Here is a 26,196-nt window from a genome sequence, read left to right as displayed (position 1 = left end):
GTCAAAGCAAATCATCTCTCCTGATTTGCTCTGGTCTGCCTGAATTCCAGAGATCCCTGCATCTCTCACATGTGCAAAGTGAGTGTTATGACACCTGATGTCACCTGATGATCCTGTCCTCTGTATGATGAGAGGGACAAACAATTTGCTGTGAGAAAAAAAAAATATGGGCTCAAGTAGCAGAACTCTTGAGTTCGGATTAGTTTCTTCATACATATATTCATGGGCAGGAATTAGCAGCTCTCCCCTCTCCCTGACTGATGGTAATGTATTACTAGTAGGTCAGTGCTGTTAAAGACCTCAGATCTATTAAATTTATGGCTTGTTTTTTTCTCCTAGAGAATGACAGCAACATTCTTTGTGCTACAGTTTAACTCTTTCCTGACTTTTTTTTTTGCCAGCAAAGCAATGTACAGTACTGTGTTAGCAGGATGTTTTGAAACAGAATGACAACTGTTACATTTATTTATATTTACAAAACAATTAATGCATCTCCTGCTGACGGTATATATAGCTGTGTGCCCTAACATCTTGTATACAGGAACAAAGTCTGAAGACGGCTCATTATCCAAAGGCTCACTGTTTTTTCTTTTGGTTAGCCAATAAAAAGTGTTATTCTGTTACAAAACTTCCAGCTTACTGATTTTAAGATCCGTCTTAAGTGCTAAATTGTCACTGTGTAAAGTACACCTGAACTTATGCTAGGTACACACAATGCAATTTTTGGACAGATTTACTGTCAGATCGACTATTTCCAACATGTCTTATCTGCTTTCCAATCAATATTCTGAATGATTTTTCATAGAAGTGAACAGCAAATTGATCGAAAAATTGATCAGAAATCAGATCAGACATGATGGAAATAATTGATCTGATAGTAGATCTGTCAGAAAATTGCATCATGTGTACCTAGCATTACACTACATCTATGCCGGAGTGTAGTGTCGGATCCTTCTACTTACCTGTTCTCTGTTTTGAATGAGCTTCTCTCCTTTGCGCTACACTGTCCCCTATTTGTGGCTCTGATGGCAGCAAGTCACACAGAGGTCAAAGAAGCAGCGCTGTACACTGGGGCTCCTTGTAATTTCACACTCCTGTACGGATGTGCACAGCAGATGAGGGAGTGCTATGGGTATGCGTACTTGACAAATGCTGCTCATACATGAGCATCATTTCTGAAGTATGCATGCCCAAAATGCTACCGGCTGCTATGCATACAGGCAGGTGTGTAAAATTTCATGGAGTGGACAGAGCATGCACTGCTTCTTCGTTGAACAGGGGGCAAAGCAGCAAAACAGGGGAGCCTATTCAAACTAGTCAGAGTTGGACAGAATAGGGGGGGGGGGTTGGTGACAGCCGGCCTAGGGTGCTGGAAAGTACAAATCCGGCCCTGTGCCTGCCCCAAGACTAAGTCGCTCCCCACACAGCATCTCTGCCTGCCTTCTCCGCCACCACCTACAGGGTCCAGGACACCAGGCGGATTCCTGAATTTTTAAGGCACAACAAAACAAAAGGCATGTACATGTGCCAATTCCCCTTCATGATCATTACCTTGCCGCGGTGAATGAGGTTGCATATCACAATGAAGCAATGACCGACGGCTATATGAGTGTCTCAGGGGGGGAGGGGCACACCCAAGATAATAAGGTCGTTGCTGCATTGTGGACAGACCAAATTTGATCAGCTGGGCAGTCACTGTTGTTCTACCATTGAACTACCACAGCCCGGCGACCATACGGGCTTGAAAACCACCACGGCCTGCACTCTCGTCATGGTGCGCACCAGTCCAGCACGGCCATCACTACACAAACAGCTGTTTGCAGTGCGTTACACAGTGAGTTTGATGTGTCAGTGTGAAGCAGTACTCTAATTACACTCCCTGATTGATGTATACACATGCACCATGTTTTAAAGCACTTTAGGCCTGCAATTTAGCATGCAATGTGATTTTTGCCCTTAAAACGCTGCTTTGCGTCAAATCCAGATTTTTCCCCGGGACTTTTGGCATGATAAAGGTCAGGTACTGAACACTGTCGTGACTTAGGTGACTTCTCTTCTCAGTGACAATGCCTCCAGCTGCACTGAAGGTCCTTTCTGACAGGACGCTTGCGGCAGGGCAAGAGAGAAGTTGGATGGCAAATTGGGATAGCTCTGGCCACAGGTCAAGCCTGCGGAACCAGTAGTTCAAGGGTTCATCGTCGCTGCTCGCAGTGTCTACATCCACACTCAAGGCCAGGTAGTCGGCTACCTGCCGGTCCAGGCGTTGGTGGAGGGTGGATCCGGAAGGGCTATGGCGAGGCGTTGGACTAAAGAATGTCCGCATGTCCAACATCACCCTGAGATCACTGGAGTGTCCTGTCCTTGCCTGCGTGGACTTGGGAGGAGGTGGTACCTTGATTGTGTTGTGCTGTCACATCACCCTTAAACGCATTGTAAAGCATTATTGCCAGCTTGTTCTGCAAGTGCTGCATCCTTTCCGCCTTCTGTTGAGTTGGTAACAGGTCCGCCACTTTGTGCCTGTACCTAGAGTCTAGTAGCGTGGCCACCCAGTACAGGTCATTCCCCTTGAGTTTTTTGATACGGGGGTCGCTCAACAGGCTGGACAACATGAAAGAGGTCATCTGCACAAAGCTGGATGCAGACGTACTCTCCATCTCCTCTTGCTCTTCCTCAGTGATGGCAAGCAAATCTTCTTCCTCCCCCCAGCCACGAACAATACCACGGGAACATGGAGCAGCAGAAGCCCCCTGTGATGGCTGCTGCGGTTGTTCTTCTTCCGCCGCCTCTTCCTCCTCCACAGAAACACCTTCCTCATCATCATCATCTGAGTCTGACTCCTCTCCTTCCCCACACGACTCCTCTTCTTCCTCCTCCTCCCCCCTCTGTGCTGCCGCAGGTGTTGAGGAAACATCTGTTTCAGATGAAAATTGCTTCCACGACTCCTCCTGCCGTAACTGTTCTCGTTCACGCTCCTCCACAGCTTTATCCACCACTCTATGCACGGCACGCTCCAGGAAGTAAGCATAGGGGATCAAGTTGCTGATGGTGCCCTCAGCGCGACTCACCAGTCTGGTCACCTCCTCAAAGGGCTGCATGATCCTGCATGCATTTCGTATCAGTGTCCAGTTGTTGGGCCACAACATCCCATCTTCCCAGATTGTATCCTTCTACTGTAATTGTACAGGTACTGGGTGACAGCTTTCTCCTGGTCTAGCAGATGAGAGAACATGAGCAGATTGGAATTCCAGCGAGTCGGGCTATCACAAATGAGGCGTCTCACCGGCAAGTTGTTTCTCCGCTGAATGTCCGCAAAGCGTGCCATGGCCGTGTAAGACCGTCTGAAATGCCCACACGACTTCCTGGCCTGCTTCAGGACGTCCTCTAAGCCTGGGTACTTGGACACAAATCTTTGCACGACCAGATTCAGCACGTGCCATGCAGGGTACATGTGTCAGCTTTCCCAAATTCAACGCGGAAATGAGATTGCTGCCGTTGTCACACACCACGTTGCCGATCTTCAGCTGGTGCGGGGTCAGCCATTGCTCCATCTGTTTGTTAAGAGCAGCCAGGAGAGCTGCTCCAGTGTGACTCTCCGCTTTGAGGCAAGACATGTCTAAGATGGCGTGACACCGTCATACCTAGCATGCAGCATAGGCCCTGGGGTGCGGGGGCTGTGTAGCTGGAGAGGAGCTTGCGGCACCAGCCAAGGAGGAGGAGGAGGATGACCGCAAAGAGGATGTAGCAGGCGGAGAAGAGTTGGCAGGAGGCCTGCCTGCAAGCCGTGGAGGTGTCCCAAGTTGGTCCGCTGTGCAGCCACGTACCCCCTGCTTGCTGCCATCGGTCACCAGGTTGACCCAATGGGCTGTGTACGTAATGTAGCGGCCCTGCCCGTGCTTGGCAGACCAGGCATCCGTGGTCAGGTGGACCCTTGACCCAACGCTCTTCGCAATAGATGATACCACTTGCCTCTAAACTGCACGGCACAGTTTGGGTATGGCCTTTTGTGAAAAATAATTTCGGCCTGGTATCTTCCACTGCGGTGTCCCAATGGCCACAAATTTACGGAAAGCCTCCGACTCCACCAGCTTGTATGGTAATAGCTGGCGAGAGGGTGACTGGCAGACATTTGCTTCTTACGCTCAAATACTTCCTTCACGGACAGCTGGCTACTGCTGTGGGCAGAGGAGAAGGAACCGCTTAAGGGCAGAGTCGGTGTGGAGGAGGGTGGCTGTGAAGGTGCAAGGGAGAAAGCGGCTGAAGAAGATGATGCACCGGAAGGAGGAAGAGGAGAAGGAGGGTGGCTTGTCTTTTGGATGCTGCTTTTCCTCAGGTGTTCTTGCCATAGCTGTTTGTGCCTTTTCTCCAGGTGCCTTTGTAAGGCACTTGTCCCTACATGAGAGTTGGCCTTTCCACGGCTCAATTTTTGCTGGCAGAGAAAACAGATGGCTTTGCTCCGATCTGAGACACACATGTTAAAAAATGTCCAAACCGCTGAGCCATCCTGGGATGATGGCGCTACGGTGGCATCAGCAGCTGACGTTGAAGGGCATGTTGGCTGGCTGTCCACAGCTGGCGATACATGGCACTGGACACTGCCCCCAGCTGTTTCTGAGGACGAGCTCCCTCTGCTTCTTTCATGGACTCGTCTCCTCCTACTCCTCTCTGACTCCCCCTCTGAACTGTCCCCCTGGTCATCTCCTCTATTGGGAACATAGGTCGCATCCGTATAATCATCATCATAATCCTCCTGCCCAGCTTCGCTTTCCTCAGACACCTCCACAACTGCACCAACATCAGGTGGTTCATCATCCCCCTCCTCACACGTTACAACCATACTATCGCCACCTAACTCACACGTATGAGGTGGTGTACCTGCGCCTTCTTCTTGTTGTTGCAGTAGTGGCTGTGAATTTGTGATTTTACCACCACCAAATAACTCCTGCGAAGTGGCACTGGCTGCGGGAGATGAGGTGTTCTGTGTTAAATACTCAATCATGTCCTCACAATTTTGGGAAGTGATGGCACATGCCTTCTTCTGAACACTGTACTTTGGGCCAGGTCCACACGAAATCACAGCGATAGACAAAATAGACAAACCAGGTAGAGGAAGAGGTAGAGGCAGACCTGCCGGTGCCAGGTGGCCTTCCTCTGGGTCTGCCTCTACCTCTTCCTCTACCTGGTTTGTCTATTTTGTCTATCTCTGCGGGGTGCTAGGTATATGCAGTGAGGTGGGTTCACTGAACAGTAAAGGTAGTTATATGCAGTGAGGTGGGTTCACTGAACAGTAAAGGTAGTTATATGCAGTGAGGTGGGTTCACTGAACAGTAAAGGTAGTTATATGCAATGAGCTGGGTTCACTCAACAGTAAAGGTAGTTATATGCAGTGAGCTGGGTTCACTCAACACAAAAAGGTAGTTAGATGCAGTGAGGTGGGTTCACTCAACACAAAAGTGTGAGAAAACGCGGAAAAGCCGCCGCGTGCGTTCAGAACAAGGCGGCTGATTCCGCGTCCAACGCGGCGGTTTGCACGCATAGGCCTACATCTGTCAGTATGGCTGAACGGGGAGAAACCGCCGCATGCCTTGATAGCGGTGCGGCTGGCTCCGCGTCCAACGCGGCGGGTGGTATGCAAGACATGTCTGGTGTGGCTGGGACTAATAGTCCACACAGGTTCAGAAGGACGCGCGCGCGTTGAGAGGCAGAACTTTTATGACAGCCAGAAGGGAGTCAGCTGACCAAGCCGGTCAGCTGACGATTGTACCAGTTCCCATTGGTCCAGCACTTAGGGGAGGCGCTGGAGAGCGCTGGGATATATATACTGGGTGCTGGTCATTAGCTGGTTGTCTGCCGTTGCGAGCACTACGTGGAAGCACTCAGACCTTATTGTCAGAATCTGTGTTATCATTCTGTTATACTTCAGATTAGTTCCAGGGTGTTGATGATCAAGGACCTTACACCCAAGATTAGGAATCTGTGTTCTCATTCTGTTATACTTCAGACTAGTTCCAGGGTGTTGATGATCAAGGACCTCACACCCAAGATTAGGGACTTGTGTTATCATTCTGTTATACCTCAGACTAGTTCCAGAGTGTTGATGATCGAGGACCTCACACCCAAGATTAGGGACTTGTGTTATCATTCTGTTATACCTCAGACTAGTTCCAGGGTGTTGATGATCAAGGACCTCACACCCAAGATTAGGGACTTGTGTTACCATTCTGTTATATTTCAGACTAGTTCTAGGGTGTTGATGATCACGGAGCTCACACCCAAGACTAGGCATTGTTTATTATCTGTTATGACTTTCTGCTTTCCTGACCACTCTTCTGTTCACTGATTTGGTACTTCGCTATATCTGATACTCTGCTGCCAAACCCTGCTTGCCTTTGGATTACCAAATCACCCTTCTGTCTTTGTACTGTGTATGTCCGTGTGTTGCTGTAGAATGTACTCTAGCTTATGTTAACTTATTTCTATGTTAATGACCAGACACTTGAGGTCGTTACAAAGGGGTTAAATAAAAGGGGTTTATTTATAAATATACATATGTACAAGTTAGATCATACAAAGTATGTGTCTCACATAATGGCTCTATATACCCTATGCACAGTCACACACTTTCATTAGCTGAGCCCCTACTCTGTTCCACCGTCCATGTCAGCATTCTAAGAGAGAGAGAGCTTCCCCAAACATTGTCTTTTATTTGGATACCACAGGTATAGAGACCCCTCCTCTGTGTTATACATCAATAGTTCCTGCCCTTAGCAGCTGGGGGAGGAGAGGAACCTGTTGGGGTTGTTGTAGCCAGTCCACTTGCAGTTAGCACAGCCCTTTGCCATTCCAGATTAAACAGCTCCTCAAACCTGGTTGTAAAGATGATTGGGTTTCAGTTGAAAGAGGCCAGGTCCTTCCCAGAAACTCTTGTGTTGACAAACCAGATAACTCAGTTTCCTCTCAGCTTTCTCCTCAATGGCCATTTGCGGGGGCTGGGGTCAGTGTCTGAGGCCATTGTCTTTGCTGTGTTATTTATTCATATGCAGATGTGTGTGGTTGTAAAAAGTCATTTATGAAACCCAGGCTTTGCACAAGGCCCCAGCTGATCAACTAGATTCACTGTGTATAGCATACAAAGTTCAATCCATGTAGGCACATCTGAAATAACTTTCAACTCCAAACAGTTGCCGACCTGGCTTGTCCGACCTTGAGAGCTATCTCCCCAGTTAAGAGATAGTTCACAGACCAGTCAGTGACATCCTCTATTGGTGTCACTCTCGCTCTGGTCCTTCCCTCTCCCAGTCTGACTCCTCCCTGCGGGAGAGTCTCAGGCTGCTGGAAGGTACTTACTCCAGCAGTATTCCTTACTGCCTTGTACCTGTCTTCCTGGTATTGTTCTCAAAGTATTACTGTTGCACCAAACACCCATATCTCTCAGGTGTCCAGAGGTTAGTAATATATCTGATTATCGGTGATACTGCAGATCATCAATAATTAGGTATATATCTGTATTTTGGTTATACTGCAGATCACCAATAATCAGATCCTCTCTGTGTTACACCGATCGTTACAAAAAGGTAGTTATATGCAGTGAGGTGGGTTCACTCAACAGTAAAGGTAGTTAGGTGCAGTGAGGTGGGTTCACTCAACACAAAAGGTAGTTAGATGCAGTGAGGTGGGTTCACTGAACAGTAAAGGTAGTTAGATGCAGTGAGCTGAGTTCACGCAACACAGAAGGTAGTTATATGCAGTGAGCTGGGTTCACTCAACAGTAAAGGTAGTTGTCAGGGAGAGACTCACCTCTTCAGCGGCGGCCAGTATGGACGCCGCTCGCAGCGCTGACGTCACCGGATCCCCGAACTTCCGGTCGGCATCAGCTGGCGGCGCCGGCGGCCGTCACAGCCACAGGTCATCATTGCAGGGCCGGGCAACGCGCTCACGCACGGAGCGTCAGGCCCTTTATGCCCTGAGGAGAAGGTTGCCTTGATCCGCCCTGTGGAGGCACGCTCCGCCCCTTGCTGACATCATCCGGGGGGTGGGGGTTCCTGGAGGAACAATCTGCATTTAAGCAGCAGACTGTCAGTACTCCTTGTCCGCTGTAGCGATCACACTCTGTGTTAGCTCTCGGATCCACAGTATACTTATATATTGGTTACGCCAATATATAGGTACTGGAAGAAATATACCATTGTATTTACCTGTGTCTTTGATCTTTTGCCTGTCCTTGACTCTGAGTTTGCCTAATCCTTCTGTACTGCTGCCTATCTGATTTCCCGTTGCCTACCTTGCTGTGCCCTCGTTTACTCTCTTGCCTACCGTCTCTGTACCTCGTATCTCTGATATCTGTTGCCGAACCCCGGCTAGCCTTCTAGTCTCCGACTCCGCCTCCTGATTCTGTACCTCGTATTTCTGATTACCTGTTGCCGATCCTTGCTTGTCGACCATCCCCGCCAGTGGGCCCTTGCCGCTGGACGGTAGTCGGTGTTCTGTGGGCCCTCGCCACAGAACAATACGCTATTATTGTTTGCACCAATCATTACACCCCATTTTGGGTGGACAGAGGTTAGCGTATATATCGGATTATCGGTGAGACTGCAGATCACTTATAATCAGGTATATCTGTATTTCTGGCGATACTGCAGATCTCCAGAGATCAGTCACTCTCTGTCCTCTCTAGTTGTTACGGAACGTGACAGTACAGCGGACCACTTAATATGGAAGCCCTGGTCCAGCAGGTCAATACTCTGACTACAGTCGTTGCTCAATTGGACCAGACCATTAAAAACCAGCAGGTCCAGATCAACCGACTAACAGAGATTGTGCAAAACTTGCAGGCACCAGGTGTTCCCGCTCCCATAGCACCTGTCGAACCTAAGATGCCGTTACCGATACCATTTTCAGGGGAACGTTCCGATTTCCGAAATTTTCGGGATCGCTGTCAGTCTTATTTTTTGATGCGTCCTATCTCATCTGGTTCAGAATTACAAAGGGTCACGCTTATAAAGACCCTCTTACAGGGCAACTCACAGACCTGGGCCTACAGCTTACCCTTAGGTCATGAGGCCCTTACCTCTGTTGAGAACTTTTTTAATGCCATGGCGGTGGTATATGATGATCCAGATATAGCCGCCACAGCTGAAATGAAACTCAAGAGACTCAGACAAGGTCAGAACTCTGTTGAGACTTATGCGGCGGAGTTCCGCAAGTGGTCGTTCTCCACCAGGTGGGAGGCACAGTCTCTTTTAGATAGGTTTCTGACGGGGTTAGCTGACTCTATATCTGAATTAATGTTAAGTCACCCTGAACCCAGAACTCTGGATGAAGCCATAAGCCTTGCTATTAAAATTGATCGAAGGGTACGTTTTCATAAGTCATCTAGACAACGACCCATTATGCGACTTCAAACTCCCATAAGTCTTCCCAGCTCTCCTTCCACTGATGAGCCCATGCAGTTGGGTCATTCTAAACTATCTGAGACAGAAAAGTTAAGAAGAAGAAAGGAGGGTCTATGTCTTTATTGTGGGGAGAAAGGTCATATCGCATCTGTTTGTACCAGGAAGGCGGAAAACTTCTCCGCCTAGGGTTAGTCGGAGGTACTACCCTGGGCGAGAATTCGATACCTCCCAGAGATAAAGTGTTATTACCTATTTCCATTTCCTGGAATAAACAGGTCAGTTTACTGCAGGCTTTTATTGATACAGGCGCTGCAGCCAATTTTATGGACTCTAGTCTAGCTTTAAAGATGGGCATACCAGTCATCCCGTTAGAAAAACATATCATAGTCACGGCCATTGATGATTCGCCATTACAGGATAGTTTGCCGGTCTCCGTCACACCTGAGTTGACATGTAATGTGGGGGTCTTACATTGTGAGAGGTTACGATTTTATCTAATCAGAATGCCTTCTTGTCCTATTATTTTGGGCCTACCATGGCTACGTCTGCATTCCCCACAAATAGATTGGGCCTCCGGGCAATTATTATCCTGGTCACCATACTGTCAGAAGCACTGTATTTCCCAAATACCTCTCCGTGCCACTCAGTTAGTTCTTCAGGGACTCCCTCAGCCATATGTATCTTATGCCGACGTGTTCTGTCCACGATCTGCTGATTCACTGCCACCTCACAGACCATATGACTGCCCGATTGAACTCAGACCTGGAACCATGCCTCCCAGGGGTCACCTTTACAATCTCACTGGTCCCGAGAAAGTGGCCATGAGGGAATACATCCAGGAGAACTTGGAGAAAGGGTTCATTAAACCCTCTAAGTCACCCGCTGGGGCAGGGTTTTTCTTTGTAAAGAAAAAAGATGGTGGCCTGCGGCCTTGTATTGACTACAGAGCTCTTAACGCCATTACAATTAAAAATCGTTATCCGCTCCCCCTGATCGATGATCTCTTTAATCAGGTCACAGGTGCCCAGATATTTACCAAGTTAGATCTCAGGGGAGCTTACAATTTGGTCAGAATTAGGCAGGGGGACGAGTGGAAGACAGCGTTCAACACTCAGGACGGGCATTACGAATATACGGTCATGCCTTTTGGTCTGTGTAATGCTCCCGCTGTCTTCCAGGAGCTGGTCAATGACATTTTCAGGGACGTTGTGGGGAGGTTCGTGGTCGTCTATCTAGATGACATCCTGGTCTTTTCTCATGATATCAAGGAACATCGGTCACAAGTTCAGTATGTTTTGCTCAAATTACGTGAGAATTCATTATATGCTAAATTAGAAAAATGTTTATTTGAGGTCACAGAGGTTCCATTTTTAGGTTATATAATCTCAAGTTCCGGGTTATCTATGGATAACAGCAAGGTCACGGCGGTTTTGAACTGGCCTCAGCCAGTTGGACTGAAGGCCCTACAACGATTTTTGGGGTTTTCTAATTATTACAGAAAATTCATAAAGGGGTATGCCGCCTTGATAGCCCCTCTTACTGACATGACCAAGAAAGGGGCTAACACCGTCAATTGGTCTTCCGAGGCCATTTCCGCTTTTCAAAACCTTAAGACAGCATTCTGTTCCGCCCCCATTTTGCATCACGTGGATTCTTCCAGACCATTTATTGTGGAAGTAGACGCATCTGAGATTGGGGTTGGGGCAGTCTTGTCACAATACACCGGGTCACAGGGAAGACTCCATCCCTGCGCTTTTTTTTTCGAAAAAATTTTCCGAAGCAGAGAAAAATTATGATATTGGCAATAGGGAATTGCTTGCTGTGAAGTTGGCATTTGAAGAGTGGCGACACTGGCTTGAGGGGGCAGAACATGTGATCACAGTTTATACAGATCATAAGAATTTGGAGTATCTGAAGGGGGCCAAGAGATTGAATCCCAGACAAGCACGGTGGTCTTTATTTTTTTCCCGGTTTGACTTCATTATCACATTCAGACCGGGAAGTAAAAATGTCAAAGCAGATGCACTCTCCCGATGTTTTGACATAGAGTCGGTATTGCCCTCTGAACCAGATCCAATTTTATCTGAGAAAGTGGTGTTGGCTTGTGTAGATTCGAGGGAGGATCTTGCCTCTGTTCTTCTTCCTCATCAACCAGACAGTCCGATGGGGAAGCCACCTGATCTGATGTTTGTTCCGTTACAGTTTAGGTTACAGGTGTTGCAGTTGTTCCATTCATCCAGACTGGCAGGTCATCCTGGAATTGACAGAACCAGAGAATTGTTATCCAGGAGTGTCTGGTGGCCCAACTGGAGGAGGGATGTCGAGGAATTTGTTGCCTCTTGTACAGTATGTTCACGGAGCAAACCCTCACATATATCCCCAGTAGGTACCCTCCAACCCCTGCCCATACCCTCTGAACCCTGGACTCACATATCCATGGATTTTGTGGGGGAATTGCCTTCTTCTGATGGTAACACGGTGATTTGGGTCATTATTGACCGATTTTCTAAAATGGCTCATTTTGTGCCATTGAGAAAATTTCCCTCCGCCAAGGAACTGGCTGAGCTATTCGTAGTCCATGTCCTTCGCCTTCATGGGGTCCCGGAGAATATAGTGTCTGACAGGGGGGTGCAGTTTATCTCGGAATTTTGGAAAGAATTTTGCAGAGTACTAGGAATTACACTTTCATTTTCATCTGGTTATCACCCTCAGACCAATGGTCAGACAGAGAGGGTGAACCAGTCACTGGAACAGTATCTCCGGTGTTATGTGGCAGATAACCAAACAGAATGGGTACAATACTTACCATACGCTGAATTTGCCCATAACAATCTCCGGAACTCTTCCTCAGGGTTTTCACCCTTTCAGATTGTTAATGGGAGATCTCCCAGGTTTTCCCCCTTTCCTGTTAGTTCTTCTCCTTTTCCTGCCCTAGAAAACTGGCAGGAGACACTAAAATCCCGATGGAAGGAAGTAAATGCCAATTTAAAGAAATCGGTTTCACTCCAGAAAGTACAGGCTGACCGAAAGCGGTCACCTGAGTGGGAGTTCTCTCCCGGGGATCTTGTATGGATTTCCACTCGGCATATCGCCTTACGGCAACCTTCAGCTAAGCTTGGGCCTAAATTTGTGGGTCCATATCCAGTAGCTAAAAGAATCAATAAAGTTTCTTATCAGATAACGTTGCCTCAATCTATGCGTGGGGTGAGAACATTTCATGTGTCATTACTAAAACCTGCGGTGCATGTGGACCCTGGTCCTCCTCCTGTGTTAGTGGATGGTGAGCCTGAGTATGAGGTCGAGAGAATACTGGATTCTCGATTTCTTAGGAGGTCTCTCCAGTATCTGGTTCATTGGAGGGGATACGGTCCTGAGGAGAGATCATGGGTACCAGCTCATCATTGCCATGCACAAGAACTCATACAGGAGTTTCATGACTCCCATCCTGATAAACCTTCCTTAGCACGTTCGGAGACCACGCCTCAGGGGAGAGGTAATGTCAGGGAGAGACTCACCTCTTCAGCGGCGGCCAGTATGGACGCCGCTCGCAGCGCTGACGTCACCGGATCCCCGAACTTCCGGTCGGCATCAGCTGGCGGCGCCGGCGGCCGTCACAGCCACAGGTCATCATTGCAGGGCCGGGCAACGCGCTCACGCACGGAGCGTCAGGCCCTTTATGCCCTGAGGAGAAGGTTGCCTTGATCCGCCCTGTGGAGGCACGCTCCGCCCCTTGCTGACATCATCCGGGGGGTGGGGGTTCCTGGAGGAACAATCTGCATTTAAGCAGCAGACTGTCAGTACTCCTTGTCCGCTGTAGCGATCACACTCTGTGTTAGCTCTCGGATCCACAGTATACTTATATATTGGTTACGCCAATATATAGGTACTGGAAGAAATATACCATTGTATTTACCTGTGTCTTTGATCTTTTGCCTGTCCTTGACTCTGAGTTTGCCTAATCCTTCTGTACTGCTGCCTATCTGATTTCCCGTTGCCTACCTTGCTGTGCCCTCGTTTACTCTCTTGCCTACCGTCTCTGTACCTCGTATCTCTGATATCTGTTGCCGAACCCCGGCTAGCCTTCTAGTCTCCGACTCCGCCTCCTGATTCTGTACCTCGTATTTCTGATTACCTGTTGCCGATCCTTGCTTGTCGACCATCCCCGCCAGTGGGCCCTTGCCGCTGGACGGTAGTCGGTGTTCTGTGGGCCCTCGCCACAGAACAATACGCTATTATTGTTTGCACCAATCATTACACCCCATTTTGGGTGGACAGAGGTTAGCGTATATATCGGATTATCGGTGAGACTGCAGATCACTTATAATCAGGTATATCTGTATTTCTGGCGATACTGCAGATCTCCAGAGATCAGTCACTCTCTGTCCTCTCTAGTTGTTACGGAACGTGACAGTAGTTAGATGCAGTGAGCTGGGTTCACTCAACATAACAGGTAGTTAGATGCAGTGAGGTGGGTTCACTCAACACAAAGCTAGGTATATGCAGTGATGAGGTGGGTTAAGTAAACACAACAGGTACTAGTAGGTATATGCAGTACTGGGTAGTACAATGTGCAGCTCCCTGTTACACACACAGGTAGTCACTGAATGTGCTGGGCTGCTGGTAGTGGCACACACAGTATGAATTAGCAAGGCTGTGTAAGTAAAAAAAAGTGTCAGTTTGACACACAGAAAAAAAAACAAACAAAAACAAAGAACAGGATTAGCTCTGAAAAGAGCTGTTGAGGGGTGCTATTAAAGCAATAATAATCAGCCAGGAGCAAGCTAAGAAGCCAAGAGCCTAACTAATCTTTCCCTAGGAGAACAATCTGCAGCAGCTCGCCCTAGTCTGTCTAATAGCAGGCAGACGAGTGAGTGTAATGGGCGACGAGCCTGCCTTATATAAAGGGGGGGGGGGGGGGGGGGGGCTCCAGGGCTTAGTGTAGCCTGATTGAATGTGCCTGCTGACTGTGATGCAGAGGGTAAAAGTTGACCCTTACAGTGCATTATGGGGCGAATCAAACTTCCGCAAAAGTTCGCCTTCTCTTGGGGAACGCAAACCACCGGAGTTCGCCTGGAACCGTTCGCCAGCGAACCGTTCGCTACATCTCTAAAAGCCGGCCTCCAACATAGAACACCCCCAGAAAGACCACCAGAAAGAGGGGGAGCCAGACGCTTAACCACTTTACCCCCACCCGTACGGATTCCTCCATCCCTTTTTCCATCCTTTTACCACCAGGGACGGAGAAATCCGTACTTTCCGCGCTCCCGCCGCTGCCCACGCTCCCGCTCGCTTATGCGCGCACTCCCGCTCGCATGCACGCCGCCGCCCGCTCGCCCGGAGATCAATGAATGGGAAAATCCATTCCCGTTCGTTGATCTAAGCCCCCCTCAATGATCCGCTGCTTCTACGAGAAGCAGCGATCATTGTGAAGAAAAAAAAAGTTCCCAGCCTCTTTGTACTTCCTGCAAGCATCCATCCGGACGCTTGCAGGTCGCATAAATAAAATGTTACTGTGGCCATCTTGTTGCCAAATAGTAAAACTACACCCTAAAGCATTTTTCACATACAAATACACTACTTTTACACACAAAATTAACTCATTACCTCCCACACTCCCCAATTTATTTTTTTTGTAATTAAAAAAAAAATAAAAAAATTTACAATAAAAAAATACATAAATAGTTACCTTAGGGACTGAACTTTTTAAATATTTATGTCAGGAGGGTACAACACTGTTACTTTATAAACTATGGGCTTGTAATTAAGGATGGACGCAAAACTGAAAAAAATACACCTTTATTTCCAAATAAAATATTGGCGCCAAACATTGTGATAGGGACATAATTTAAACGGTTTTATAACAAATGGGCAAATAAATTTCATGGGTTTTAATTACAGTAGAATTCATTATTTAAACACTATAATGGCCGAAAACTGAAAAATAATGAATTTTTTCCCACATTTTTCCTATTTTCCCATTAAAACATATTTAGAATAAAATAATTCTTGGCATAATATCCCACCTAAAGAAAGCCTAATTGGTGGCGGAAAAAACAAGACATAGTTCATTTAATTGTGATAAGTAATGATAAAGTTATAGACGAATGAATGGAAGGAGCGCTGAAAGGTGAAAATTGCTCTGGTGCTCAAGGGGTAAAACCCCTCAGTGGTGAAGTGGTTAAACATATTTAAGGTAAAACAGCTTCACGCACAAGGCAATGCGTGGTGGCTGCCAAAAAAACAGCAGGTAGGACAAAAATAATAATGGAAGAAAGAAAAAAAATGAAAAGAAAGTAATTTGAAAAAAGAAAATAAAAGTATACACACTGCTTGAAAACCTTAAGTGACAGTTGTGGAAGTCACTCACTTATCAATACACCAAGATTTCCAAAAATACGTCAGGAGATGAAAAGGAAAGCAATATAACTTTATTCAAAAGCTTCACATGTATACATGGAGAAACCTGGTTAGCCTAGTAAAAAAGGATTCAGGCAGGTAAGGCTTCTGAAGGCACTTCCGCTGTGTACTGATTCTTATACTACAAATTACGTAGTCATGATGAGCTTTACTAGTCCAATAATGAATGCATGACACCAAGAGTTTTTTCTTCATTGCACAGCAGGGAGGAGTTTTCTCATGGCTTAGCACCTGGTGTTATTTCTTGCACGTAGTCCAATTTCTCAAGGATGCTTCTTAGATTTCAGTTCGTGAGAAAGGAGACATCCTACGCACTGCCAGGCACAGCATATCTGTGGAATTTCCTGAAAGATAAAATTCACACACAGTATTTTGCTCTTGACTACTCATTTTCAGCAATAGAAGAATCTGAGGACAATGTTAAAGGGTAACTCTGTTCATTTGTATTACATTGTCCTTATTTAAACACTAGTGTCACCTTATATCTATTAAGTGCAAATCTATAAAACTTGGATTAACATACAGCTATGACATTAACATACCCCCCTGTTGCACATATATATGTATAAGGTGGCAAGGGGTCTAACTACATAGACTTGAAACACTTCTTAAGTAATGGAAGCTAGCAGTTGCTTTCTTTGTAGCCTTGTAGCATTGCAAAATATACATGTATTTATGTGACGCCTAATGCTTCTAGTGTACTATCTTATCCGATATCAAACAATCTACACAACTGAGAAGTCAATCTTTGGGAATTTATGCTTCCCCATAAAGTTGTCCTCTTCCTCACTGTCATTGTATTCCTCATGTTGGAATGAAAACATGGCTGCATCAGTTTTCTGCTTTATGAAACTGCCCAAGTATTTCCTGGCCAGGGGTATGACACAACAAGCCAAAAAACTGAACATGAGTATCACAATAAGTATCATGGTACCAACATTTCTTAGGAAACCCTTCCAGTCTCCAAACCAGTCATTGAACCATTTTGTAAAGGAATCTGATACACCAGAGTTTCTTTTTAACTCGTCTGATAGGTCAGTCAGTTTCCTCAAAGCTTCTGTCACCCGTCCATCAGGGCCAGTTTCACTGGGAATGTAGGTACAGCAGGCCCCACCCAGTCCCAGAAATTTGCAAACTCCTCCTTTCTCAGCAAGCATCATGTCCAGACTCATTCTGTTCTGAAATGTCATTTTGGAGTTTGGGCCTAACTCATTAATTATGCCCTGCAGAGCATCACGTGTGAAATTCACAAATCTTTGCTGATTGTAATATATGTAGTTTATCCACTCCACATTTTTGTTAATGGTGATCTGTGGAATTAAAGACTCAAACCCTGCCCACACCGGGTTTCTGGCCTTAAATTCATCCGGAACCCCTCTGGGGACACCTATTGCATCCAAATAAACATGTGGGTCCAGGTTACCTTTAAGTTCTCTCTTAAAGATCTTGTGGGCTTCTTTTTCAAAATCTTGGTCACTTTCTCTAAACATATGTATGGGCATAATGAGTTTGGCCAGTGCACAGTGACCTTTCCACACTGGTGGCAATCTAGGGCGTAATTTAAGATCACCGCACAACCAGTAGATATCACCAAGGGAGTGTGTCTGATGAAATAGTAGGAAAGGGTCTGCTTGTTTCATTACAGCACAGTAACCAGGGGGAAATTCACCCACATCTACTCCACCTGAATTCGTACTGTTATAACAAGTATAGTTTCCCTTGTACACAGTTGCTGAGTGGTCAATTTGATCAGGGGTACCTTCCTTCAATGGGTATCGGTCAATCCACATTTTACAGAGTGGATCTGTTGTGGCTGGGGTTTGACCCTTACTCCTATAGAGTGACAGAAAACATGTCTCACCCCCTTCTGGAAGGGGAAGTGGCACAGTGCCAAGGTGTGGCCTTGCTCCTGCACATACATAACAATCTGACATATTGTTTTGTTTGGCTGTGTACCTCATCCACTCAAGCCACATGTTAGTATCTGAATATCCTGTCTCCATGGCAATGGTCTCCTCAAATGTAGGGTTAGCCAGGGCCTGTACCCAAGGTTCCTGATCCTCATGCTCCATGACTCTAAACTCAGGGTTTTTGTACATGTCCCTGAGCGAAAACTTCCCCAGAGGCCCCCCTGTATATCCTGGGACATGCATGCCTATCACATATATTCCTGCATCTCCAGGGCTTGGGTTTTCTATATTCAGGGTCAGGCGCTGGGAACTATCTATTTGTTTTCCTGGCATACAGGCCCCCCCCCAGCTGTTGTTAAGGTCATCCTTGAGTGAAGGGGCACCCCATTTTTGTCCACCCGAGTCATGGCAGGATCAGGTCTATATCCCCAGTCAGTACCTGTGTTCCAGGCAGCTGCTTCCCAAGAACCACATTTATACCCCCAATGGTCATCAGTCACGCAAATAAAAAATTGTCCTTTTTCATAAAGGCTACAGTGCCAATTACAACGTTGTACAACCTGGCAGTAGTCAAAGGTGTAAGTCGCCACTTGTATTTGTGAAGAATTATACCAGAACACTAAGTTCTGGTGTTCTCTTGTTACAGCAACCTGGCCTCTTCGCATTAGTCCTATATTTATGGCATCCCGTTTAACCCTTGATCGGGTGCGAGTTACATTGTCAGTTTGTGGAAAGGCTGAAGGAGGTGTTTGGAAATGCTCTAGGGCCTCTAACACCATCCATAATGTCCCAATGAAAAGCATAGCAATAATGACTCCCTTTCCACTTGGAGTGTTAAAGTATCCTGTATCCAAGATCCCCATTTTCTCTTTTTTTTTTTTTTAAAGCAAGAACTCTGAGTATTAAACGGGCCCCCAACTCTCCCTAATCTAGCTCCTCAGTTATCCTGTTCAGGGCTTGTGCCCACTTTGAATAGAGGAAAATCTCTAATATTCCCTCCACCCGCTGTGACGTTGTCTTGACTGGATCTCAGGCAACTGTTCCTCACACTCCAGGGCCCAGGAGCGTACACCTCCCGTCACAGGATGCTGTCTATTCTGTCCCTGAACTGGGAATGGGTGCCCTTTTGCAGTGAGTTAAATGTATCCACGAACTTTTTTCGGCTATTCTGACCGCTGTGGGTGTGGCCAGCAACACCTGGTAAGGACCCTCCCACCGTGGGGTGTTCCAATGTTTTCTTTTAATAATTTTGACCCAGATCCAATCTCCTATATTTACAAGGAGATCCTCACTTACATCCGGCTCTTTTGGAGGGTTCCCCGGTACATGAGATCTTTGTTTACAGGTGCGTCTTAAGTAGTCTGCAAGTTCCCACTCCTCAGGGGGATCCCAGATTACATCAAAAGCCGGGATTCTGTAGGACCTGCCAAACACAATTTCATATGGTGACAACTTGCCTTTCACTGTTACTGTTCTCATACTTAGCAATACCAAGGGTAAACACCATATCCAACTCTTCCCTGTTTCCGCCATAGCTTTAGTAAGTTTGTTTTTAATTGTACCATTTGTTCTTTCCACAGCTCCTGCTGACTGTGGGTGATAACTACAATGGTGCCTAACGTTTATGCACAAAGTAACTGTCAACTGTTTAATGATATCATTCACAAAATGGCTACCATTGTCACTGATGATTTTTTCTGGTATGCCCCATCTCGGAATGATATCTCTTGTCAGCGCTTTTGCAACTGTGAGTGCATCAGCTTTTGCAGTGGGAAAGACTTCCACCCACCCCGAGAATATATCTAGCAGCATTAGAGCATATTTCTTTCCCTCTGCAGGGTTGAGTTCAATGTAATCCAGTGCAATGGTATGAAAGGGGTAATGTGGTGTAGGTGTTTTACCAATAGGTGGCTTTAATCCCTTTCCTGTGTTGTGCTGGGCACATACAGTGCATTGTGAGACAAACTTCTTAAAAAAGGTGCTTATGCCCGGACAGTAAAAATATTTGGTGACTGTAGCCATCATACCACCCGTTGAGACATGGGTGACCCCATGTAACACAAGAGCCAATAATCTGTACAAAAGTCTGGGAAGGCATAAGGCACCATTGACACAGAGGAGGCCGCTATCATTAACAGTTGCATGTGCTCTTCCCCAGTGAGATTTTTCAGCTGCTGGTGCATTGCTCTGGAATTCCACTAAGAGATCAGTGGTAATTGCTGCAGAGGATGGAATGATGTGAGGGGAGGGGGCTGATGGCAGAGGGGGATCTGTGTCAGGGAGTGAAGGGGAGGCGGCAGCTGTGGTGGGCAGAAGGGATGGGATGTGATGGGATGGCTCAGAAGTTGGAAGAGGGCGCAGTGCCGCCAATTTCGCCTCAGCATCTGCAAGATTGTTGCCACGGGTAACGTCAGAGTCATCACGCATGTGTGCCATGCATTTTACCACAGCTACCTGCGAGGGCAGCAGTACACTATCAAGGAGCTGTTGCAATAAGTCTTTATGACGGACTGGTTTCCCAGCCGCAGTTAACATGCCACGGTTCCTCCACTGTGCAGCGTAGGTATGACAAGCAGAGAACGCATACTGGCTGTCAGTGTAAACAGTGAGAACTTCACCCTCGTGCAGCGCACAGGCTCGAGTGAGTGCATGAATCTCTGCAGCTTGTGCGGAGTAGGAGATTGGTAAGGGACCAGACTCCAAAACAGTATCCAGGGTAACAACAGCATATCCCACTCTGTTCACTCCTAAGGCATCTTTGGAGGCAGAGCCATCGACAAAGACAAGTGTACTTCCGGGTATTGGTTCGGACTTCAGGTCTTCTCTGGGTAGAAAGACCTTTTGTGACTCTGTGACACAATCATGCTGAGGCTCATCACCCTCTGCAGCGGGGGTCGGGAGTAAAGTTGCTGGGTTGAGTGTGGTACAGCGTTTCACTGTAAGGTGAGGCTGACCCAACAATGTGGCAGTGCAATACAAGTGACGGGCAGGAGTTAGTAACGTCATTTTATCCTGCAACAACAGAGCATGCACTGCGTGGGGAACAAGAACCTCTAGTGGATGATAGAGGACCAGGGTGGCCGTTATGTCGACAGCCATCGCAGCAGCAATAACAGATTGTACACAAGATGGCAAAGCACATGCAACCTGATCCAAAGGCTTAGAATAAAAACCTAGCGGCCTCTGTTTGTCTCCCCAAGTTTGTGTCATCACAGCTGTCATGCATTTATCTTTGCAATCAACATACAGTTTAAAAACCTTCGTGTAGTCAGGGAAGGCTAAAACCAGGGGATCTTGCAGCGCAGACTTACACCTCTGAAATGCCATAGTCAAGTCATCTGTCCAGGTGACTTTGTCAGTCATTGCCATTGGGTCAGTGTGGATGGCATTGAACAAAGGCTTAACCAGTGCTGAGCAATGGATAATCCAGGCCCTGCAGTAGTTAAGGGTCCCAAGGAACGTCATCATGTCTTTCTTTGTCACAGGTTTTGGTATATCTTGGATAGCTCGTACCCGCGTATCCTCAATAGTACGTCCTGCACCTGAAATGAGTTGTCCTAAATATTTAACAGTGGGCTGACAGAACTGTAGTTTTTTACGTGAGGCCTTGTGGCCCTGTTCTGCTAAGAAACAGAGCAGTTGCACTGTGAGTTGCAGACACCTCTTCTCATCTGGAGCACCTATACACAAATCATCGACATAAATGAGGAGTCTGCAATCATCAGGGACAGGAAAAGATTCTAGAGACCTATTTATCTCTTGTGAAAAGATTGCCGGACTTTCACAGTATCCCTGCGGGAGTCTTGAGTACGTATATCTTTTACCTTTAAAGGTAAAAGCGAACCAAAATCTGCTGTCAGGATGAAGTTTTATACTGAAAAAGGCATTTTTTAAATCGATTATGCTGAAAACTTGACAGCTTGGGGTGATCTCATTTAGAATTGTGTTGGGATCGGGAACCACTGGGGCTCTTGGCACAATTGCTTCATTTACCGCTTTAAGGTCATGAACTAGACGGTATTCTGTAGAGTTAGGCTTGGCCAGGGGAAAAATGGGCGTGTTACAGGGGGAGGAGTCACAAGGTATGAGCACACCCTTCTCTAGGAAACCAAGTATGATGGGCTCAATGCCGGCAACCATGTCAGGTTTAAGTGGATACTGTTTTTTATAAGGCCGGTACGCACCTTTAGCAACTACAATGACCTCCTCTGAGTTTTTTATCAGACCCACGTCAGTGTCAGATTGTGCCCACAGCTTGTCTGGGACACTGGACAACTCATGTCAGGACGCATCTGCAAAATCAACATTGTCAGATTCTTCAGGTCGTTTAGTCAGGTGTATCAGCATTCCCGTGGTCTGGAGGTGGCGTGGGCAGTAAATGCCCTCACCACCTCCTTCTTTCCACTTGTTCAATAGAATCCCGGCCGTGTCCCAACGTCCCCACTTCGGTTTGTACAGTGAAGCATGAGGGGCGGAGTTCGGGACAGCAAACAGCTCATCCTGCAGGATGCCGTCTGTCTCAACACTGTCCCAGCCTGGGATTGAAACCTCATACGGAACATAACCTTCTGCATTTTCCCATAGTCCGGTAATCTCTACACAGACTTTTCTCCTCATCGGGAACTTTTGCTCATAGTCCAAATCTCTGCGTCCATTTGCTATGTAATGTGTGGTGACGTGTGACACACATACTACCTCCTGAAATGTATCAGCTGGACCGGCATCCTGCTGCATCCAGTTCAGGAGTGAATTTGGCAGAATAATACCGTACCAATGCACGTCAGGTGCTTCTGCCATAGGAGCACGATGGATCTGCAGTGACTCTGGACCGGGAGCAATAGTCAACTTCAAATCACCAATCAAGTCTCTGCCACACAGATTAATTGGGCACCTTGCAGAAATTATGAAACTGCAAAACACAGCTCTGCCTGACTTTTCATCTAAAACCTGCAACGGTTTAGTGGTTGGGGACACTTCAAACCCACCACCGGCATTTCGTGTTACAACTGTACCCAACCTTTCCCACGGGATATTTAAACCAGTCCCAAGGACAGACCTACATGCACCAGTGTCAACCAAAAACTTGATTCTAACACTCGATACAGACAAGAGGATCTCAGGCTTTTTTGTGTCAGCATAATCAATCTCAATCACAATAGTGTCACGGCTCAATTCTTCCCTGCCTAGTCATGCAGACTGGGTTTGTTGCTTGGTTTGATTGGCCGTATTCTCTGGGCAGTCTCGTGCAATGTGATCCCGCTTTCCACAAATGAAACATTCCCCTCTTTCTCGTTTTCCTGCATAGTCACGCACAAATCTACGTGGACGGGGACGCGAGACATCTCCGCTGTATGCACCCTCCTCTCCCATGCCCTGGTTGTAGGTGGACAAGGAATAGGAGGCTGCCGCAGCAGGATGTCTCTTCTGTCCCCGCTTCTTTTTTTCTATCAGAATTTTCTCTGCATGCCTAGCATACTCCAAAAATTCTGTCACACTGCACGTACGCCATGTAATCAAATGTTTATGGATTGTCCACTGTAGTTCTTCCTTTAAAGCCCTATCAATCTGTGCCTTGAGCTGTTGTTCCCATGGTGTTTTGCCATCAAGCACTGCAGGTTTCTGCAACCCACTATATTTTTCAAAAGCATCCATGACTCGTGCAACCAGATCATCCACAGATTCGTTTGCTTTCTGGGAAATCGTAGAAAGCTTGGTAAAATCTGGGGTGATCTTGTAAAATGTTATCATTCGTTGTATCAATTCATCCCACCTGGTGGCTAATGTTGTGCTCTCCCACTCCAACTCCACTGGCGGGTCAGTCGCAGCTGCTCCAGGCCCCCATGCACTCCAATTACCCTCGATGTTAACCCATCCAGTACCACAGACTCTTCTCACAACTCTCTCACATTCAGTGGCAGTCAGCTTAAAACTCCGCCTCAACTCAGTCAGTTGTTTAACACATTCAACCACATCCTCTCTCGGGCTTGGTATAGTCTTAATTGCATTTAACATGTCATCCTCTGTCCAGGGTCTGTAAACATGTATGGTTTGCCCTGCTCCGTTTGGGAGCTCTATCATAGGCATTTGCATTGCGGGTTTAGGGTTGCGCTTTTCAGTAGGCACTGAAATGGTCACTGCTGGCTGTCGCAATGTGGTGGAAGATGGGTAAGGTAATAGGGCAGAACCCGGGAGCTGTGACATGGCTGCCATCGGGTGCATAAAGATGGCGCCTGGATTATAGGAAGGAAGTTGAGGGTGTGGAAGCGGTGGGTAAATGTTAGTATATTTCGGTGGGGTCTGAGATGGCTGTTCTTCACTATTTGCACTTACTCTCAGATCTCCCGTTGTCACAGCTAACTGATCAACCTCCTGTTTGATGTTCGAGGCTGAGGATGCTCTGCCTCGGGCTTCTGATGTTTTTCGTTCCCGCAACTGTCTATCAGACGTTGTCACCTCAGTTTGTCTATTAACAGGTTTGGACTTAGTGGGCTCACTTATGTTTCCTGTACTTGAGGTGCGGGCTGGAAGTCCTGACTTGTGATCTGGAGCCTGCTGAGGGGATTGGGATCTCTGCCTTTGTGCTGCTCCAGCTCCATGCACATCTCCACTGTCACTATCACTTTCACTTTCAATATTCTGTATAGTCACGCTGTGACCATATTCCCCTTCCAGATCACTTGCTTTCTTACCAAAATAAAAGGAGCAAAGTTCCCTCTTACGTTTGTCAGCTTCATCTCGCCATTCTCTCGCCAATTGCAAACCATATTTATTCTGCAAAGTTACTTTCCCTTTACTTCTCTCCTCTATAGCCTTTATCAATGCCCTGCATTGTTTTGGGTGCAAATGGCCCAGGAATTTGAACATCTCATGCCAGACCTCGCATTTCTCTGTTAAGCGTGGGTCTTTACGATGCATGAGAAGTTCATCATCTGTTGCACGGAGAAGTTGAGCTTTAGTTGCATTTTGCCCCATCCTGCCTGACAATTCTATTCCGGGGTACCCGTGATCTGTTTCCTATGATATAACTGCTCAGCCGCCGCTGCCCCCCAGTGTACCGATACTGTGCTGGGGCCGACTTGCTGAATAGTACGCTTCACTGAATGCCGCTGTAACTCGGGCGCGCTTTGCGAGAATTACTACCCAGCCTAGCAAATCAGTGATGATAACCACGGCTATTATCCGGCTTGCACTTAAGCCCTGAATCCAACCCGGCTTTGGTAGCCCTGGATTAAATTCGGCTTGCACTATGAGCCCTGGATTACTTTTGCCCTGTGGCTATTACATGGTATCCGCTGTTTCTCCTCATTCGGTCACTGAGGATCTATTCCACCTCGCAGATACCATGACTGACAATTGGTAAAATTGTCAGCTTTTTTTACAGATCACAGGTATACCCCAGCTAACTGAACTGTCATGCAGTACTTGAATAAAATCAAATATCTACTTACTTTTTTGATGCACCTTGATAGCTCTCAGTGTTGACAATCAATGTAATCCTCTCAGTCCGTGGCCGGCCACACATTCACACACAAACACACCAAAAAGGAAAAAAAGATAAAGCCCTGTGCTCTTCAAAGCATCTCCTGAAATCCTGGTTCTTGGATTCGAGTTCCGTCCCGTCTGGGTATAGCACTCTGAAAATTTGCCCCTGTTTACAGGGAATTTTTCACCCTGGAGGACTTATTTTGTTGGGATGACAGGGATCATCACCCCCAGTTTTCAGAGATGCACCCCAGTCCAGACAGAATCAATTCCGGTTCAAAGGACCAAAAATGTGGAAGTCACTCACTTATCAATACACCAAGATTTCCAAAAATACGTCAGGAGATGAAAAGGAAAGCAATATGGCTTTATTCAAAAGCTTCACATGTATACATGGAGAAACCTGGTTAGCCTAGTAAAAAAGGATTCAGGCAGGTAAGGCTTCTGAAGGCACTTCCGCTGTGTACTGATTCTTATACTACAAATTACGTAGTCATGATGAGCTTTACTAGTCCAATAATGAATGCATGACACCAAGAGTTTTTTCTTCATTGCACAGCAGGGAGGAGTTTTCTCATGGCTTAGCACCTGGTGTTATTTCTTGCACGTAGTCCAATTTCTCAAGGATGCTTCTTAGATTTCAGTTCGTGAGAAAGGAGACATCCTACGCACTGCCAGGCACAGCATATCTGTGGAATTTCCTGAAAGATAAAATTCACACACAGTATTTTGCTCTTGACTACTCATTTTCAGCAATAGAAGAATCTGAGGACAATGTTAAAGGGTAACTCTGTTCATTTGTATTACATTGTCCTTATTTAAACACTAGTGTCACCTTATATCTATTAAGTGCAAATCTATAAAACTTGGATTAACATACAGCTATGACATTAACACAGTCCCGGAGGAGGATGAGGAAAAAAAGCACTTGCCTAGGGGAGGGCTTAAAATTTATATAGACAGGTCCTGGAGGAGTTATAGGGCGGGATTAACCCCCA

The sequence above is a fragment of the Hyperolius riggenbachi genome, chromosome 8 (assembly GCF_040937935.1).
Source record: "Hyperolius riggenbachi isolate aHypRig1 chromosome 8, aHypRig1.pri, whole genome shotgun sequence".
NCBI lineage: Eukaryota > Metazoa > Chordata > Amphibia > Anura > Hyperoliidae > Hyperolius > Hyperolius riggenbachi.
Note: the sequence above shows the minus strand (reverse complement) of the source record.